This window comes from Cyprinodon tularosa, unplaced genomic scaffold, assembly GCF_016077235.1.
Source record: "Cyprinodon tularosa strain WSP-4 unplaced genomic scaffold, ASM1607723v1 ctg938, whole genome shotgun sequence".
NCBI classification, from domain to species: Eukaryota; Metazoa; Chordata; class Actinopteri; order Cyprinodontiformes; family Cyprinodontidae; genus Cyprinodon; species Cyprinodon tularosa.
The window spans coordinates 34,297-52,823 of record NW_024039716.1 but is presented as its reverse complement, the minus strand read 5'-3'; the positions used below and the strand labels follow the sequence as shown (position 1 = coordinate 52,823).

The 18,527-nt window shown below is 39.9% G+C and overlaps 1 protein-coding gene across 1 annotated transcript in view; it reads right to left on the bottom strand.

Moving 5' to 3' along the window:
* The window catches only part of clip3 (CAP-GLY domain containing linker protein 3), a 60,378-nt gene extending 46,494 nt beyond the window's left edge, over positions 1 to 13,884 (bottom strand). The window contains exon 1 of the mRNA XM_038274889.1: positions 13,768 to 13,884. The gene's annotated coding sequence lies outside the window, so the exon portion shown is untranslated. The remainder of the gene's footprint in view (positions 1 to 13,767) is intronic.
* Between the last annotated feature and the right edge of the window lie 4,643 nt (positions 13,885 to 18,527).

Below are 18,527 nucleotides of genomic sequence, written 5' to 3'. Positions count from 1 at the left end.
TCATACATTACATACAAACTCATATATTTCAGATGTTTATTTTGTTTAATTTTGATGATTACAAATGACAACAAATGAAAATCTCAAATTCATCATATCAGAAAATTAGAATATTGTGAAAAGGTTCAAAATTGATGGCCCCTGGTGCCACACTCTAATCAGCTAATTAACTTAAACCACCTGCAAAAGCCTTTAAATGATCTTTCAGTCTAGTTCTATAGGCTACACAATCATGGGGAAGACTGCTGACTTGACAGTTGTCCAAAAGACGACCATCGACACCTTGCACAAGGAGGGCAAGACACAAAAGGTCATCGCTAAAGAGGCTGGCTGTTCACAGAGCTCAGTGTCCAAGCACATTAATAGAGAGGCGAAGGGAAGGAAAAGATGTGGTCGAAAAAAGTGTACAAGCAAGAGAGATAACCGCACCCTGGAGAGGATTGTGAAACAAAACCCATTCAAAAATATGCGGGAGATTCACAAAGAGTGGACTGCAGCTGGAGTGAGTGCTTCAAGAACCACCACACACAGACGTATGAAAGACATGGGTTTCTGCTGTCGCATTCCTTGTGTCAAGCCACTCTTGAACCACAGACAGCATCAGAAGCGTCTTGCCTGGGCTAAAGAGAAACAGGACTGGACTGCTGGTGAGTGGTCCAAAGTCATGTTCTCTGATGAAAGTAAATTTTGCATTTCCTTTGGAAATCAAGGTCCCAGAGTCTGGAGGAAAAGAAGAGAGGCACTTCATCCACGTTGCTTGAAGTCCAGTGTAAAGTTTCCACAGTCAGTGATGGTTTGGGGTGCCATGTCATCTGCTGGTGTTGGTCCATTGTGTTTTCTGAGGTCCAGGGTCAACGGAGCCACATACCAGGAAGTTTTAGAGCACTTCATGCTTCCTGCAGCTGACCAACTTTTTGGAGATGCAGATTTCATTTTCCAACAGGACTTGGCACCTGCACACAGTGCCAAAGCTACCAGTACCTGGTTGGAGGACCATGGTATCCCTGTTCTTAATTTGCCAGCAAACTCTCCTGACCTTAACCCCATAGAAAATCTATGGGGTATTGTGAAGAAGAAGATGCAATACACCAGACCCAATAATTCAGAAGAGCTAAAAGCCACTATTAGAGCAACCTGGGCTATCATAACACCTGAGCAGTGCCACAGACTGATCGACTCCATGCCACGCCGCATTGCTGCAGTAATACAGGCCAAAGGAGGCCCAACTAAATACTGAGTGCTGTACATGCTCATACTTTTCATGTTCATACTTTTCAGTTGGCCAACATTTCTATAAATCCTTTGTTTTTATTGGTCTTCAGTAATATTCTAATTTTCTGATATGATGAATTTGAGATTTTCATTTGTTGTCATTTGTAATCATCAAAATTAAACAAAATAAACATCTGAAATATATGAGTTTGTATGTAATGTATGAATATAATATACAAGTTTCACTTTTTAAATGGAATTACTGAAATCAATCTACTTTTTCATGATATTCTAATTTTATGACCAGCACCTGTACACACCAGGAACCTGTAAACTTAAAAAATACTGAATTACAAAAAACATTTAAAAAACAAACATGTTTCATATTTTATATATATATATATATTAGGGCTGCAACTAACGATTATTTTGAAAATCGATGAATCGGCCGATTATTTTTTCGATTAATCGATGAATCGGACACAAAATATTTTTTTTATATTAACCTCTTTATTCCAAAATAAACATTTTAGACAGAACAAACAAGCACACAAGTACAGGTTTCTCATTAACTGTACTGGTGCAATATGAAAAATAAATGTTTGTTTTAAAACTACGCAAACTTACATGAGAAATGTAGCTGTACATCCACAAAATATAGGCTACTTTGTTTCATAAAGCGCAAAAAGAGACAGGCATTTTTGTTTTTTAAAGCCCCTAAGGGGTTCAAACAATAGGCCCCCCCATTTCAACAAATGAGGTTTTTTTAGACTAGAAGAGTTCTGCCTTTTAAGACAGGAAAGTATAGCAGTTAAAGTTGCTACTTGAGAAAATACTGAACCATAGAGATAAAAATAGCCCTGTGATTCAAATTATAAATTGTATTTGGAATAAAAATGAGAGAACTAGGGGTGCTAAAAAAACACATCCTCCAAAGACAGATATTTACATGGGAATGTGGCATATAATTAATTGACATATTACTGATCTTGCTGGATTTTATTCTGCTTTACTTCCATAAATTGCAGGATCTTCTTTACTTTATCTTTGCCAGAAGAGTTAAACTTTAAAAGCCTTGCCCTCATAATTTGCAAATTAATTTATTTATAAAGAAAATATAAACGCTGCTTAAGCTAATTCAAATGAAATTAAAAGTAAAATAAGTAGCCAACCTTATCACTGTCTGTAACCTACTAACACGGTAAGGAAAGCATCAGATGAGCTACCTGAGAAACTAACTTACGTTTCCCCACTTTAAAATGAAACAAACATGGTTACTCATCCTGCTGATCAGCTATCTTCACTGCCATTGAAGGCTCCAACATGTTTTCTTTTCAGGTGCTGCGTCATAACAGTGGTGCTTCCGTGCCATGTTTATTTGTTTTTACGCAGGCTATTTTAATTATTGTGATCAATTTGCGCCGTCAATCCCGGGGAATGCGCGCTTCATTTGCAGTCTGGACGCTGAGGGTAAACTCCTCACTAAAATCCTGCGGCTCGGACTGCAGCGCTGAGAGGGATTCTTGTGGGAGAGGGAGAAAGGCGTTGGGATGGGGGAGGCGCCCCACGGCAGCAGCTGCCGCTGGAGGACAAGAGTAGGAACGATACATGCTTTCACGTAAGAGTCTCCAAAAGCCGCCAGTGACACCGTAAAAAGTCGCCAGATTTGTCGCTAGTCGCTTTTTAAAAAAATAGTCGCTGGAGGGGTCTGAAAAGTCGCTGAGTTGGCAACACTGCAATTGCGGCGCTGACTCGCTCCGCCATATTTTTTTTTCTTCCCCGGGATAACGGCGGCGGCGGATGACGCATTAATCGCGCGACACAACTAATCGATGATTAAATTCGTTGCCAACGCTTTATCGATTTTATCGATTCGTTGTTGCAGCCCTAATATATATATATATATATATATATATATATATATATATATATATATATATATATATATATACAAAAATTAATATTAGGAACTATATTTATCAAACATTATACTGGGAATGTAAAAATTGTTTCTGGGCAAAAAAAATGTGAAAGTCGGGCAAGTGGTAATAATCCTTAAAGTCAACCCCTGCACTATGACAACAGGTAACAAGATGAGCCTATTTCACCCCACAGGAACTAAAGGTTTTAATATAGAAATGAAAAACTCAAAAAAGGAGAATGTGTTTTAAAGACTACAGCTGCAAAGAAGTAACCTGACAACAGCCAGATGCATGTCTCGCTCCGCCTACTGTAGCTCCACTCACATACATCTGGGAACCCGCCATAGGAATTGCCTTTACTGAAGGCTGGGCCTTATCAAAACTCCTTGCATATGATTGGATAAGCCACTTGTCTGTCATCTTTATTGACGTGCTATTTCAACCACTCACACCGAAGCTAACCCGTGACGCTGTGAGAGGAGGAGCCATTTGGTAGATCAAGCTCTTGCCAAATCCGGTCGGGAGAAGGGCGAAAACATCATTCCACCAACAAAAGCCTTCAAAGCCGTTGTCTGATGTTCTTTTAATGAAACAATATCAGATAGATTGGACAACACAGAAGAAATAGCAGCATCAATGCTAACGCTTGCTTCCTCGATGCCAGCCGCCATTGTTGTTGGAATCTCACGGTCGCTTCTCCACTCCAGGACACACACACCCTGCGTCCTGATTGGACAGACCATAAATTCGGTTGGGGAAATCACTTTCAATGAGCGGGTTCCCAGATGTATGTAAGTGGAGCTGGGCGGAGCGAGACATGCATCTGGCTGTTGTCAGGTTAGCAAAGAAGAGGAAGATGGTGAAGGAGAAGATTGTTGTGAGAGTTAATGTGCAACTTTATATGAAGTGCCTATGGCAGGCCATTTTTACCTTTATTAAAAGCACTTTCTGTTGTTCCATTTGTAGATGAAAAAAATAGGATTCGATCTGTTAAAAATCACACTCAGAGGGCCAGATTTATCAAGATCCAATTTTGCGTGCAGTAATTTGCGCTCGCAAACTGGAATTTTGCGCGAGGGGCTGAACCATGGTTTGCGGGTGATTTAACAAGAGCGATTGCGTAACTGGTGGCAGGTGCAAAACTGTTGGAGACGCCCTATTTAAATGATGGTTTTGCACGTTTTGTGGTTTGCGGCATGGCAAGTTTGGACAGCAGAAGGCGCAAAAGGAAATTCGACCCCATGGAAATGGAGGTATTGGTGGATGAAGCCAACAAACATTTAAGGGAGCTACAGCAAAGAAGTGTGACTGTCACACAGAGGAACGCTATATGTGAACAAATCTGTAATAAAGTAAACGCTGTTGGTGAAACCTTGCGAACAGTGGATGAAGTAAAAAGAAGATACCAGGATATTAGAAGGCGAACCAAAGAAAAACTGGCAGATAACAAAACATCTGCGAACAAAAGAGGAGGGGGCACAGTAGATGAGATGCCTCTGACCAGCATTGAGGAACAAGTACAGCTGACGCTCTGTGAGGAGCAAATCACTGGAATTGCAGCTCCAAAATGGCAATGCTGGATAAACGATATGTTTTGATGATCGTTTCCTCGTTCATTCCAAAAATATTCACACGGAGTGAAGGAGGGACTTAGACAAAGTTTTTTTGTCAGTTTGTATACACAAAGTGTTTTCAAATGGTGGAGATTTGGATAGAGTTTGTGTGTGTGTTTTTTTTTTTTTAATAAACTTTAAAAACTCTGACAAGAAGAGTAGTCAAACAACCAACCATGAGGAAACCAGAGATCGACCGTCACAGGTTATTCTTAAGGATGATAGGGATTATTTTAACATTAGTCTAACTGATTGGCCACATGTGCAGTCAATAATTTTGGGGAAATTCTTTGAGCCAATGTGGCTTCTTCTCCCTATATTTACATGACAGATATGACCCAATGATAATAAATTTGAGTTTGATCAAAAACAAATATTAACTATAAAGCATTTTTTTTAAACTCAAAAAATGCAAACAAACATTTGAAGTTGAAGAGACAAATGTTAATCTTCTCTGGTTCAAACTCCTGTTGCCTCTTAATGAGGATGAGGCTTATATGATAATGTGTGTAGAATGATGCCTCACAGTTTAGGAGCCTGGACAAAATATTTCCAGCCGGTGCATTCAGAACCATGAGACCCAAATGTCTTTAAATGCTTAGTAAATTAGTTGCGTTTGTGTGATTGGTCTTCTAAAAAAAATGCTTCATAGCTTAAAATCCTTTTTTCCATTTTCTAATTTTTTTCAGGTTCAAATTTTTTTGTGAGTTTGAAATGTATTGTTCAGATTCAAATCTTTCATTTCCAGCTGGATTTAAAGGTTTCAGTTTTAAACTTTTTATCTTCTAAATCCTTTTTTAAATTAATTAGTATTGTTTTTTTATAATTATTATTATTTTTTTCAGTTTCCAAATAATCAGGAGAGAGACATGATTTCAATGTCTACCTATGAAACGGTCAACACCAGGAGGAGCACTCTAAGGAGTTGCAACTTGGGGTACAGCCCCGAATGTTTCCCCAAGAGCCCCCGATCTTGCTTCTAAGCTGATCTGAGTAAAATGTGCAGTACTGGATTTCACCAGATAGTGACAGCATGCGAAGGAAAACAGCCTGTAGCATTCCCATGCAGAAGAAGAAGTTGTCACCACCAGCTGTGGCTAAACAGACTGATGTCCCAGGGATGGGAAACTCTGACTGAATTCCAGACGTTCTTTGTCCTGTGTTGTATGAAATTCTGTTCCCCTTGTGTCGGGAGCGGGCATTGAAGCCAGAGAGGCAGGAAATGGCGGATGGGACCAATTTCACGGAGCTTCTAATCGACTTCTCGCTAAAAACAACTCATATAATCATGTAACGGTTGTAACATCCAGTTTAATCAGCAGCTGCTGTTTACAAAATTGTACAAATAATAAATAGATGAGGTCCTTTTAAGCTGTTTTGTGTTTTTTTTAAACGCCAAGGAAATCTGTCTTTTCCCAACTTCTGTCACTTCAGCCTGACAGAAATAAAAGTCAGTCACCAAACACAGTTTTTGCAACACGTAGTCAGTTTTTAATCATTTTTCATTGGTGATATCAGAGGATGGAAACTGGCTGATAGCAGGACACAAAAATTAGGAGTTCCTGAAAATATGAGAGGGTAGACTTTCTGGTAAATCAACACAACTGTATCAGCCAATGTAGATAATACGAAGAAAATGCTAATATCTGCCAAAAATATCCTCCGGATGATGTACTGGCCTATCTCTAAACAAGACCAGAAGGTTTTTTAGACATGCGCAAAAGGTTAAAGGTGATCAGATTATTTGCAGAAACAACAAAAGGAGTTCAGCTGGAGAGTAGCATCTCATCTAAGGGCTACAGACAACCCAGTCTCATGGGAAAATGTACCCCCACTACGTTGGTCCACACTGCAAAACGTAGTGGAGGTACATTAATGGCCATTTTTTTGTGGTACTGTTACGTTTCTTCTACCTATACGCTTTCTATTGTTTTACGTCCTAGTCACGTGACTTTCAAGATTCCAGCTGGGAGAAGGAAAAAAATAAATATAGATGGCCGACATTCGCTCATTTTTTTGTGGAAAGATTAATTACTTGAGTTTGTTTTTGCATTAAAATGAGTTTTGATTACATTTCTAGTGAGAAATGTATAGTTTGTTGCCAGAATATTTACTCAGGGAATGTACATATTCACTTGCTTGTTCGTTTCTTGCAAAGATTTTTCAAGATAATGTGAAACTGTAACATTTTGGTATAAACATGGCTGAGATTTCTCTAACTTTTAGTGGGAAAATCAATAATTTCAATCAGTTTCTGCATTTAAATGGGTTTTGATCACATTTATAGCGAGAAGTGTAGGGTTTATTTACATAATATTTACTTAGTGAACATACATAATCACCCGCTTGCTAGTTTTTGCTACGTTTTTCGGATCTCGTCAGGATTATGTGAAATTGCAACGTTTTGGCTGCTACCCATCGCCTAGCATTTAGCTGCCGCCCCGATTCAACATTGAATTCTTTGTGATTTAACTCCATCTGACGGATCAAACCCTCGCCACTGCGTGCGTTGCGTCTGAGGTTGATTTTCAGATCAAAGCATTACGTCGTGGCATACGGGAGAAACTAATTAAACTAGTTAAAAAAAACGATCATGGGTTAAGATCGGATGTGTTTTATTTGGAAATCTACCGGATCCTTTGTGCAATTAACTTCCTGTTTGGTGCGATCTCATTGATGGGTTTTGACCAGATTTTGACCAAAGAGGAACTAAAAAAAAACAAAAAAACAATTTAAATACACAACCAGCATATCTGGAATCAGTGACAGAGAGCGACTGGGACCAGAAGTTTATTAATTTCTCCCCACTGATTTCCATTCAAAATGTTTTCGATCCCACCGGCCTCTAGGGAAGGGGCGGACATACCGCCACCTACTGTTCATGAGTGTGTAGCAACATTGTTTTACATCTATTAAATTCTATTTTTTAATTTTGTATTCTGAAGATAAATAAATAATGCTTTCCTTAATCTATAAATATCTTTTATAGTTCCTTTATTTCCCAATAATCCTTTAAGACTCCATTCTTGGCCTGTCCTCTTTTCAATTTCTTCCTTTCAGGTTCATATGTTTTGCAGTTCATCAATACATGTTGTACATTTTCTATCTCTCCACATCCTTCACATTTATCATTATTTTTCCTCCCTATTAAGTATAAATTGTCATTTAAATAAGTATGACCTACTCTTAATCTGATCATTATTATTTCTTCCCTTCGGTTTCTCTCATTAATATTTCTATTTAATACTGACTTTTGTACTTTATATAACCTTCTTCCTTTTTATCTTCATTCCACCTTTTTTTTTGCCATTTTTCAATTTCTTTCCTCTTAATAAATGATTTTCCTTTCCCTAAAGGAATTGTAATTGTTATTGCCTCCTCTAATTGCTAATTTGTCTACTACTACTACATTTTCCCACTTTGACCTTTTAAGGTTAGCATATTGACCAAAAGCTGACACCAAAAATAAAGCAATCGATTATGTACAACAATATGCTACAATTAATGAAGACTAATACAGATTTTACTCTCTTATAAGAATTAGTTTCAGGTTTTATAGGGGAGAGTTTGCATCGGCAGTCATCTGGGAATCTTTTATGTATTTACTGGTAAAGAACAACCTCTCAACCCATTTAATGTAAATGTTGCGTCGAACCAGAAAGTTATTTGAAGAGCATAGATGCATAAATATATGCATAGCTTTAACAAGGGCCTCATGAAGGTCTGTTCTGTTATTCTCTTTTGGAGAATACAGACATTATGGGCATTCATTTCCCTGATAAGCTGGTGAAGATTCTTAGACATCCAGGTCATAATCATTCAAAAAAAAAAAAAAAAAAACTTTGGACTTTGTTTTTCAAGTTTGAAGACTTCCCATTCAGGATGTTTTTCAATTCAAAATTACAGTAGCCCAACAAATCCTTGTTTTGGCTAGGAAAATATGCAAATTGAACCTGATGCCTGATCCCAATAGCTTGACTCTGAACCGAATTTGATCCCTATTACTTTTTGGCCACATGCACATTATTGTGCTGCCTGGTCAACCCTAAGAAAATGTTCTGGAACTGCCACTGAACTGACACCCAATGCATGGAGGGTAACCCAAAAAGGGCCATTGTTAGAGAAACTGGGTGCCTACAAAGTGCTGTTTTCAAGCTAATTAATGGAAAGTTAGGTGGAATGAAAAGTAGACAAATAACAATTACAATTCCTTTAGGGAAAGGGGAAGGAAAATCATTTATTAAGAGGAAAGAAATTGAAAAATGGCAAAAAAAAGGTGGAATGAAGATAAAAAGGAAGAAGGTTATATAAAGTACAAAAGTCAGTATTAAATAGAAATATTAATGAGAGAAACCGAAGGGAAGAAATAATAATGATCAGATTAAGAGTAGGTCATACTTATTTAAATGACAATTGATACTTAATAGAGAGGAAAAATAATGATAAATGTGAAGGATGTGGAGAGATAGAAAATGCAGATGTATTGATGAACTGCAAAACATATAAACTTGAAAGGAAGAAATTGAAAAGAGGACAGGCCAAGAATGGAGTCTTAAAGGATTATTGGGAAATAAAGGAAATATAAAAGATATTTATAGATTAAGGAAAGCATTATTTATTTATCTTCAGAATACAAAATTAAAAAATAGAATTTAATAGATGTAAAACAATGTTGCTACACACTCATGAACAGTAGGTGTCGGTATGCCCGCCCCTTCCCTAGAGGCCGGTGGGATCGAAAACGTTTTGAATGGAAATCAGTGGGGAGAAATTAATAAACTTCTGGTCCCAGTCGCTCTCTGTCACTGATTCCAGATATGCTGGTTGTGTATTTAAATTGTTTTTTGTTTTTTTTAGTTCCTCTTTGGTCAAAATCTGGTCAAAACCCATCAATGAGATCGCACCAAACAGGAAGTGAAATGCACAAAGGATCCGGTAGATTTCCAAATAAAACACATCCGATCTTAACCCATGATCCTTTTTTTAAACTAGTTTAATTAGTTTCTCCCGTATGCCACGACGTAATGCATTGATCTGAAAATCAACCTCAGACGCAACGCACGCAGTGGCGAGGGTTTGATCCGTCAGATGGAGTTAAATCACAAAGAATTCAATGTTGAATCGGGGCGGCAGCTAAATGCTAGGCGATGGGTAGCAGCCAAAACGTTGCAATTTCACATAATCCTGACGAGATCCGAAAAACCGTAGCAAAAACTAGCAAGCTGGTGATTATGTATGCTCTCTGTCATTGATTCCAGATATGCTGGTTGTGTATTTAAATAGTTTTTTTTTTTTTTTTTTTAGTTCCTCTTTGGTCAAAATCTGGTTAAAACCCATCAATGAGATCGCACCAAACAGGAAGTGAAATGCACAAAGGATCCGGTAGATTTCCAAATAAAACACATCCGATCTTAACCCATGATCCTTTTTTTAACTAGTTTAATTAGTTTCTCCCGTATGCCACGGCGTAATGCATTGATCTGAAAATCAACCTCAGACGCAACGCACGCAGTGGCGAGGGTTTGATCCGTCAGATGGAGTTAAATCACAAAGAATTCAATGTTGAATCGGGGCGGCAGCTAAATGCTAGGCGATGGGTAGCAGCCAAAACGTTGCAATTTCACATAATCCTGCCGAGATCCGAAAAACGTAGCAAAAACTAGCAAGCGGGTGATTATGTATGTTCACTAAGTAAATATTATGGAAATAAACCCTACACTTCTCGCTATAAATGTAATCAAAAACCCATTTAAATGCAGAAACTGATTTAAATTATTGATTTTCCCACTAAAAGTTAGAGAAATCTCAGCCATGTTTATACCAAAATGTTACAGTTTCACATTATCTTGAAAAATCTTTGCAAGAAACGAACAAGCAAGTGAATATGTACATTCCCTGAGTAAATATTCTGGCAACAAACTATACATTTCTCACTAGAAATGTAATCAAAACTCATTTTAATGCAAAAACAAACTCAAGTCATTAATCTTTCCACAAAAAAATGAGCGAATGTCGGCCATATATTTATTTTTTTCCTTCTCCCAGCTGGAATCTTGAAAGTCACGTGACTAGGACGTAAAACAATAGAAAGCGTATAGGTAGAAAAAACGTAACAGTACCACAAAAAAATGGCCATTAATGTACCTCCACTACGTTTTGCAGTGTGGACCAACGTAGTGGGGGTACATTTTCCCATGAGACTGGGTTGCTACAGATCAGCTCAAGCTTATTTTTGCAGTCTTTTCATTTAACAAAAAAGATATCTAAGAGTAACACAATAGATTGGTTCTGTCTAGTTTACACAATATGATAATAGTCAACAGAGAGAGAGAGTCAATGCACAACGTGGACATATTTGGACTGTCAGAACCCCCCGAGAACCAGACTAATTTAGGCATTGGGTTGTAGGCTAAGTCGGTCCATCTTGACTTGGTTCAGGAAAAGTTGTTGAAAATTGGGTTGTGTTTGGTTAGTCTGATATTGTCTCAGTTTAGTCCAATTAAGCTGGGCATAAACTTTAAATGGAAATGGAGTTCTTTCTGTAAAATAATCAGCCCTGTAGTAGCAATGTTTGCTAAGCCATGTTTTTGTCAAAATGCATCGTTGCCTTTTCTTTTTAGGGCATCAACAAAGTATTTCAAGATAATTTATTATGTTGGTTCTTTGCTTCTCTACATAACAAACAACTAATTGTTTAAAATGACTTAATTCAGAATTTTTTTGGGTTATCCATAAGTACTGAACTTTGCTGAATCGAGCCACAAAACTACTGTAAATAGCAGTTTCAGCTGACGCTCTTATAAGTGGCGTAGTAGCACAGGCACACTCAGTAGGGTTAAACAGGCGCACCCTTTCCGAGGCTGCCATTCTATTGGCTGGAATGGTTGCTAGGCAACGATCCAAGTGCAATCCGAGAGAGAGCAGAAAAAATCTGCAAGCAGAGCCTACGGGTTTGCGAGCGTCTCTGAGATTCGTGCAGAGCGCGGTTTGTGCGCGAAGAGAAGGAGGCAAGAGAGAGGAGAAAATATCTGTGCAAGAAGCATTAAATCTGAGAGAAGAAACAAAGATTTGAGAGAGAAGAGAAAATATTTGAGAGAGAGTGCATGTTTTTAGTGTGAGCATTATAAGTTTTGAGTGCAAGAGGATGAAATTCTTTCCTCAAATTGAAATTATGTGCTCTTGCATTATGGCAGGATAATTCTCCCATAGAGTAGCGCCATCTCACTGTGGAGCTGAGGCCCCGACCACACGAAGACGAACCCTGGCCTAAACGCACAAATTTTTCCCCAAACCAGCCTCTCATCCACACGAAGCCGGCGTTTCGGGGGTCTGTAAACGATCTTTTTTTTATTCAGCCTTCAGAGTGGGAAGATTTCGAAACGCCGTTTTCGCGTTTCCATCTTTACGCTCTAACCGCATTTTTTTTTTTTTACACGCATGCGTCATAGCGTCGCCTCTAAACACGCATGCGCGACCAGTATCACAACAACAATGGCGCCGTTGCTGCTAATGCTGTCGGGCTTACAACAGAATCTTCTTCTTCTGGAATATCTCCAGGAAGAACAGAGCAATATCGACGACATAGTTCAGCACCTGAATTTGACTTAACCACGAAAATGGACCCGCAGGGCAACCATGTATAAATATTAGTGCGCATGCCCAACATTTCGTCGCTTATTTTTGCTTTGGCACCACAGCGCCACTTACAGGCCTGGCATACATTTTGCAGCGTTTTCATGCATTCGTGTGGACGCTCACATTTATTTTACGTCTCCGTCTTTACGGCAAACGTTTTGGAAAATATCAGCGTTTCGTGTTCGTTTTGACTTCGTGTGGACAGGGCCTCAGTCTGACGTGTTTTTTTAGATGTACAGCGTGAGCAGGTAGATCGCATCAGAGCGTCAGGCTGAACATGCATCATGAGCTGTGAACTCACACTTTGCGACGAAACCCTGCGGTTATGCTGAAAATTGGGTTTTCAACGTCTTTTTAATTATCTGAAAATTAATGCTTATCAGCTTTCAACCAAATATAGAAGTCATTTGGACTTTCATCGTGTCATCTTTTAAATGTCTTTTTATTATGACAACAAAACATCTGAGGACTTATTTTAAACATTTTAATGTAGGCGATAAATACATTATAATATTCACTGGGAGTTTAGTTGTGAAAGTTTTGTGCATTCTAGATGTTTATAGTCGAGATCCATTATTAACACAATTAAATCCACCCACAGCTACATGTTTACAATCAATCATTTAGATTATGAAGCTTCAGTAATAAAGTGATTGCCCCTCAGAAGAATGTTTAACATATTGGTTTATATTTTTGGTTTTATAACCTCTGGATGGGTTCCCCGAGAAATCCGTCCATTTGACCTTGTAGCCTATTGGCGGTATGGGAAAAACTTGCTGAGCTGGAAACCAATGACGAGTAAAACGCTAATAACTCAGCATTATTTCTGGATGTTATTGAACAGCATATATAGAAGTGGTGTGACGGAATAGCTTGCAAAGCTGAGGCGGCCATCCTCCTCTTCCACATCGAGCCTCCATTTTACATCAAACCCAAACAACGCTGAAAAACAGGCCCACATTCACAGAAAATTAGCTTCTAAACCCGTTAATTCGACCTGAATTTCACCGAAATGACATCCGAACCTAACAAACAGAACACTGGTCCACACACCCACAGATAACGTTTTCTCTTTTTGGGAGGTATCAATGTGCGCACTAAGGAGAAAAACGCCCCACAAAGCGACAATGAAAACATACGCTCGAAAAAAACACGCAATAGCAAAAGGAAAGCCTTAACCTATGCCTAAAGTCGGATGGATCTGACCAGAAACAGGTTGAGATTGCTGTCTGGATTCTGCGGAGAAACAGGGGGATCATTTCAACCCTTTCTTCATCCTCCCATCATCATTATCTCCATCGCCATAGAATTTAAGCACAAACCTTCGACAAAAATAACACGAAATGATCTTTATAACGGTCATATTACCGCTGGTTGGACTTTACCTAAAAACAGGCCGCTTGAAGATGCTAAAAATTTGTTGATGAGGCTCCTCTTTGCTCTCTGATGCTTGACGCTCGTTTTCTATTGACGCTGTCTGTGCGTCCCCACCCCCACCTGATGCATCTGTCTCTTTCTATCCCTTCATGCCAACCTCTCTCCACCATGCTCTCTCTAATTTAACCAGGTTTTATTTCATCAAACGCCTGATTTTAGAACACAGACTGTTTATTAAGGATAGTACAACATAGAGAAATTTTAAGTTTAAGTAAAACACAAATATAGATTTAAGTACTACATTTCAACCAGGAAAAACAAATTTTTCTTCAGCATATAGTCATAGGCGGATCTACTGGGGTGGCAAATGCCACCCTAAATGACAGCTTGCCACCCCTGCTGCCATCCCAGTTGGCGGTAGGGGAGGAAAGGCTTATAAATTATGGATAATTTGAGAATTACGACCGCTAATTTCCAATGTCGGACTGCCGTGAATGCAGCACGAGATGACGCGAGCGACTGAGACTGATTTGTTTTGAAAACCACGAAGTATCCCCGCCAGGATTTGTAGACCCTGCGTCGGGAGCGCGCATTCAGCTTTTTGAACTATACACTGAACTCCGCCTCATTTCCAGCCAATTCGGCTTGGAAATCAAGATGTTTTATTTCTCTTAATAATAATAATAATAATAATACATTTTATTTGAAAGCACCTTATCACAACACCCAAGGACACTGTGCAGGCAGATAAAAACATTAAAAACAGGAAGCTAAAAAGTACAAGCATAAAGATGCCACAGAAAACAAAACAGCAGGAAATAAAATAAAGCCAGAGGAAGAAAACAATATTGGAGTGATGCATATGAACTAGATGGGATAAGACTGTCTGAACAGGAAAGTTTTAAGTCTGGATTTGAAAAGAGGGAAGGAGTCCAGAATCCGGAGGGAGGGAGTTCCAGAGGTGGGGAGCAGAGCGACTAAATGCCCGGTTCCCCATTGTGACCAGACGGGCCGAGGGAACGGAGAGCTGGAAGGTGTGGGAGGATCGTAGGGAGCGGGTGGGGGTTTTAACGTCAAGGAGATCTGAGATGTAAGATGGAGCCAAGCTGTGGAGGGCCTTGAATGTAGTTAGGAGGAGTTTGAAGATTATTCTTTGTTTGATGGGGAGCCAGTGGAGTTGTTGCAGGATGGGAGTGATATGATGAAAAATGGGGGTCCGAGTTATCAGGCGTGCTGCAGAGTTTTGGAGGAGCTGTAGTTTCTGGAGGGACTTGTTTGGAAGGCCAAAAAGAAGTGAATTACAGTAATCGATGCGTGAAGTGATGAGACTGTGAACAAGAATGGCGGTAGTTTGGGGAGTGAGGGAGGGACGGAGATGAGAGATGTTATGCAGATGGAAGTAGGCAGACCGGGTGATGTTGTTAATGTGGGAATGGAAGGAGAGGGTGCTGTCGAGGACGACACCCAGACTCTTAACCTGAGGGGAGGGGAGGACAGTTGAATCATTGATGGTAATCGAGAAGTTATTAGCTTTGGAGAGAGTGTGAGGTGTGCCTACTAGGAGGACTTCGGTTTTAGAGCTATTCAGTTTGAGGAAGTTGGATGAGAACCAAGAGTGGATTTATTGGAGACATAGGGTGAGGGAGATTGGTGGGAGTGAGGCAGATGGTTGAGTAGAAAGGTAGAGCTGGGTGTCGTCCGTGTAGCAGTGGAATTTGATATGATGCTTATACGGAGGATGTAGCCAAGAGGGAGGATGTAGGTAATAAACAGGAGGGGCCCCAGGACAGAACCTTGGGGCACACCAGCAGAAACGGGGAAGTAGATGGATTTATGAGATTTGAGTTGTATGAACTGTGACCTATCTGAGAGGTATGAAGTGAACCAGGTTAGAGGGCTGCGGCTGATACCGATGGATGATAGTCGACTGAGGAGAGTGGCATGGGAGATGGTGTCGAAGGCTGCTGTAAGGTCCAGGAGAATGAGGATGGAAAGTAGTCCAGAGTCAGAAGCCATAAGGAGGTCGTCAGAGATCTTGATGAGTGCGGCTTCAGTACTGTGCAGAGGACGGAAGCCAGATTGAAACTGTTCGTAAATATTATTGGACATCAGGTGGTTGTGGAGTTGGGAGGCAACAGATTTTTCAGGCCAGGTTTTTTCAGAATTGGGGTGACTTTAGCGGTTTTGAGTGCAGAGGGGACTGAACCAGAGCTTAAGGAAGAGTGGATGATTTTGGTGATGAGAGGAGCAAGTGAAGAACAGCAGGATTTAACCAGAATGGACGGGAGAGGATCGACTGACATGTGGAAGGTTTGGATTTATGAATGAAGTCGGAAATGGCTTGAACAGATGGAAGGTCAAAACTGGAGAGGGTGGTTGCAAAAGATGGGTAGGGGGTAGCAGGGTCGCCTCCAGAAGCTGCAGCTCCAGATGAGGTCAAGTGTTTATGGATATCTGTGATTTTGGAGACGAAAAAGGACATAAGTTTATTGCAGAAGTCATCGGATTGCATATGATGGGGAAGGGAGTTGGGAGGTTTGGTGATGGAAGTGAGAAGTGAAAAGAGAGTTTTAGAGTTGTGGCGGTTGGAGTGGATTAAGTTAGAGTAATATGCAGATTTGGCAGAGGAGAGGGAAGTCTTGTACAGTGCAATGTGATCCTTGTACATATTTTTGTGAATGGTGAGTCCAGTTTTATTGGCAAGGCGTTCCAGCTGACGACCACGAGATTTGAGGTGACGGAGAGCAGGAGTGAACCAGGGAGCTGAGTGAGTGAAGGAGACTGATCTAGATTTCAGAGGAGCATGGATGTCCAGGAGAGTATGGGGATTTTGATTGTAGTGGGAAACCAGTTCATCAGGTGAGCAGCAGGCAGATACACTGGGAATATTACTGATGTCAGAGGTGAAGGCGTCAATGTTGATGTCCTTTACATTCCGGAAGGAGATGATGCGAGGGAGGGTGATTTTAGACAGGGGGAGCTTAACGTTAAAAGTAATGAGCATGTAATCGGAAAAAGCAAGGGTATGGGATTTACAGTCAGAGGGGGTGATGCCAGAACAACAGACTAAATCTAGAAAATGGTTTTTACAGTGAGTTGTGAAGTTGATGTAGACCAAAGCTTTCCAGGCAGGATGAGAAGTCTATGGAGAGAGAAGCACTGATATTATCCATGTGAATGTTGAAATCTCTCAAAATAATCAGATTATGGGAGAGGGTTTTAACGAAATATAGGTATAGTGTCGTTACATTATCGTTCAGTTATTGGGTTAAAACTGAAAATGTAACACTTATTAGTGCGATCTGGACTAAGAGTATCCCACATTCTAGATTTTTGGCACATAAACACCTCTTATAAAAACAAGAACCTGCTGAAATTTTGAAGCTGTTAGCTCTTTCAATGTAAAAAAATACAGGGGGATACGAAAAATATCGGGGTCAGCCTGCCAAAATATGTATCCCCTTCTATAATGGACTTAGAGTATCCCACATTCTAGATTTTTTGCACATAAACACCTCTTATAAACACAAGCACCTCCTGAAAATTTGAAGCTGTTAGCTCTTTCAATGTAAAAACTACAGGGGGATATGAAAAATATCGGGGTCAGCCTGCCAAAATATGTATCCCCTTCTAAAATGGACTTAGAGGCTGCGTCTCAATTTGCAGGCTGCGTATTTCGGAGGACGTATTTTTAGTCCGGTGACATCACAACGCTGCGCGGAGGCCGTCACATTTGGCAAAAATTCTGAGGACGCTTAAAATGTAGCCTTAAAATGCGTCCTCCTTTTCCCCGAATTCTGAGGATGCATCGCTACCGTCCTTAGTGGCCTCGCCTCCCAATAGATTTCCCGAGGTGCTTTGCGCGGCTTTTTTTTTTTTCTGAAGTAGTTGAAGAAGAAGAAGAAAAAAGTCGGATTTTCTTCAAGTTACGGATAACGGAAAGCAGCAGCAGCGCCGGCAGTAGTGCGGAGAACACCTTTTAATGTAAGTAGTTTGTTTTTGTTTTTTTATCTGAATATTTATTAAAATACATGATGGTAACGGAGCCACCGGGATGTGTAGGAGTAGCTAAAGCTAAAGCTTAAAGCTAACCTGTTGATACGTGATGTTCATCAACATATTAAAAGCCTTCATACAAATATCACAATTTTTTATTTTAACCTAGAACCTATATCCCTCACAAATCGCATCTATTTATTCTCATAAAGTTTATTACTCAGGATTAGAACTGTTAAAGCTTAATGCAGCTGAAGAAATAACATTAGTCCAGGTGTACTGGGCTGTTAATACTGCAAACATTTTGTTTTAATACTCAATAATGTATAGTTAATTTACAGTACAGTATAATACGGTTTAAACTATAATTCGCTTGAAGAACAATACCAACGTGATTATTGTCATGTTTGGTTTCAGGTTCCTAACCCACGTGCAGAACACTCATCAGACAGGGAAAAAGTTCAAAGGTTTATTTAGAGTTTGTACAATAAAACAGATCAGGGGGTTATCAGATCCTGGACAGGTCACGACTGGGTTCACTGCAGAGGTGGACAGAGGAGTTAGCTGAAGTCCAGGTAATTTGCAGAGTTTGAGAGTGCAGGTCTGTACCTGATCTGATGTTTGAGCTGAGCGGCAGAGAGGGGGAACCAGGAGGGTCCAGAGGCTGTCGGCAGGCTGAGAGCTTGGCGGAGGCAGAGCTTGGTTTGAGAGTTTGCAGGCAACAGACTTGAATTTCCCTTTTAGATTCTTCAGAGAGCGGGCAGGCAGGTCT